Raw genomic sequence first — 2,751 nt, forward strand, 5'->3', positions numbered from 1 at the left:
TTAAGAGACAATCTTTGTTGGATATTCCATGCAAAACCTAGGATTTTAGTAGTTCTCTTGCCTCAAGCTTAGAGTTGAGGTAGTCCCATAGATGAAGATCAAGTTGAGAATATCACAGAGCTACAGCAAATAGACAGCCATGAACTATACTCATCTTTGACCTCTGCTTCTCTCAGCTAACATCTACCCCTTTTTTTTTTAAACTAGGTTTTGTTTAATTTTTTTCTTTTTCTGATAGGATAAAAGATCTTTCCCCTGGAATTCTTTCCTGAAGTTGGTAAATATCTACTTCCTGCTTGGCATTCAGATCTCAGTTCTACTGTTGGTTATTCAGAGAGCCTCTCCTTGATACACAATCTAAAACCTCCCTATCAGTCACTTTATCTCAATACTGTTTTATTTTCTTCCTAGCACTTACTACTACTTCCTTACTCGCTAGTGTATTTAATATCTGATTCCTCAAATGTAAGCCCCACGAGAATAGGGAGATTGTCATCTTAATCACTGCTGTGTCTTTAGCAATTTTAACAGTGCCTTCATCCATAATAGATTCTCATTATTTGTTGGATAAATGGAAGTAACAGATCTCAAACTTTTGCTTCAAATTCCATGCTGTTTCCACTGCACTTCTTTGTCTGGCAAGGAGGAGAATGGTAACCACATTAGAAACAAAAACAGAGACTCAACAAATCTTTTTGTTGATTTAAGGGAAACATTAATTAAAATTCTAAACCAATATCCAAGTATGTCAGTTAAAGTATAAGAGTTTTAACCTAACTCAAATATATTTAAAATGTAGGACAGTAAAAATTAGGTACAATATATACATTAAAAAATGCAGGAAATTTTACAGAGTGAGCATTGAATACATTCGTTCCATGATTGCAAGTGACTTATATCACAAAATTTTATCTGCAATGAGTGGCTCGTGACATAACTGAATACTAGAACCTCAGATTCTAAACACGATAGCCAGAGAGAGGCTAAGTCTTGAAGAACCTGTCAACAGGAAGAAACAAATAAACAAATAAATGGAAGGTTCACAAGAGCTCCAGTGGTAGAGCAAAAATCATGTCGAGGATGGTACTCTGCTCTGGGATGGGTAAACCTTAGCACTGCTTTGAACTGGTGATGGGATGGGAATGGCTGGAAATAAACTAAGTCAAAGGATCATTCTATTGATGCTTTTGTGCTCTCTCTAAGACTATTAGTCAGATTTTCTACCACTGTCTATCAGACGTATGCCAAAGATGGGCTTAGAAAAGGCAGTGTATCATAGTGGTTAAAGGCATATCTTGATACCACAATGCTTGGGATTGAATTTCTGCTCTGTCAACCTACTAACTGCCAAGCGCTGCTTGACCTCTTTGTGCCTTAGGATCTTTATCTGAATATGTGGCTAATAGCCATTTTATAGAGTTATTGTAAGAATTACAGGAATCAATATACAGAAAGAAATGCTTTTTACCCAAAGTGATCTCTTTTTTAAAAATTGCCAGTCTGTAACTGATATTTTTGTAAAACAAAACAATGAATTACTAAAAAAAAAGATATATACTGGTCTTAATTCTAAAAAACAAACCAACAAAAACCCACCAGATTAAACAGAAAAAATTACTTAAAATTTGCTCTAAAACTTCCAAATGCTCATTCTCAGTTTCTGCAATTCATAGTGAACTGTTAACCATCATCCTATGAGTAGCTCTAGTGTGAAAAGAATGTAAAACACTGTGACGTATATTACATATTGTATAATATTGCCCAGTATTGCAGGGCTCACTTTATTTGAGGGTGTGGACCTAGAAAGGTTTGTCTACTATCTATAGCCAAAATCTGAAGGCACAGGTGGGTGACTGAGAATGGGAAGAGGTGATCAGAACTCTCTTGTTAACTCCCTCGTAACAGATATGTTTAGTTTTAGTGATTTCCTTCGATAACTCACTGGGGTCAGTAGGATTTTTAAAATACTGTAAATATATATATATATATTTTTTTGATACATTATCTTCTTTTATTCAAATACCAGTCTGATCACACATGGTCCAAGAACACTCAAATAATAAGCCACATATAAACAGATGTTAAAGATTGGTCTTCAAACATTATAGCCAATGAGGCCACGCTTGCCTATGATCTCGCCGACATAAAACCACATCCACACCTTGGTGGCCACCAAACCATTCAGCAGAGCTTCCTTAACTGTGAGCTGTTTGAAGCTACCAGTTTGAGCACTCTTGACTATTTTTTTCAGGCTCTGAATAGCTGTATGGATCTCAGCAGGGGTTGGAGGAACCAGCTCAACCTTGGCATAGTGCCAAAATGTGGCCAGTCGAGGCTTTGAGTAAGTCACAGCAGCGTTCACCAGCGCCAGGGCCTTCTCCGCGAGGTTACGGACAAACTGGGCCATAGTTCTAAACTGGAAGGTCCGTTGCCCCGCTAAAATACTGTAAATATATTAAACAGTAAACAAATAAAACTTTTGGGATAGGGAGATACTTCTTGTGGGTATTTGGCAGGCATTACTTACTTTCTTCCGTGATGGCAATATGTATAGTTTACTTTCAGAGGAAGGTAACCCACATCTCAGAGTTAAATAAAACCAAAGTTCACTGGCTTTGACCCCTTTCTAATTGTGTGACCTGAATACCTCTTTACATCTCAGTTAACTCATTTGTGATATGTTTACAATAACAATGCTTTCCCCATAGGGTTATGATCAATATATATTTTTAAAGATTTTATTTACTTGAC

General features: G+C 36.6%; 1 pseudogene; it reads right to left on the reverse strand.

Moving 5' to 3' along the window:
- Positions 1-2,002: 2,002 nt before the first annotated feature.
- LOC114200066 (ATP synthase F(0) complex subunit g, mitochondrial pseudogene) lies at positions 2,003-2,407 on the reverse strand (annotated as a pseudogene).
- Positions 2,408-2,751: the final 344 nt, after the last annotated feature.

This window comes from Eumetopias jubatus, unplaced genomic scaffold (assembly GCF_037043125.1).
Source record: "Eumetopias jubatus isolate StellerSeaLion01/CBP00866 unplaced genomic scaffold, mEumJub1_p1.0 scaffold_5, whole genome shotgun sequence".
Classification (NCBI taxonomy): Eukaryota; Metazoa; Chordata; class Mammalia; order Carnivora; family Otariidae; genus Eumetopias; species Eumetopias jubatus.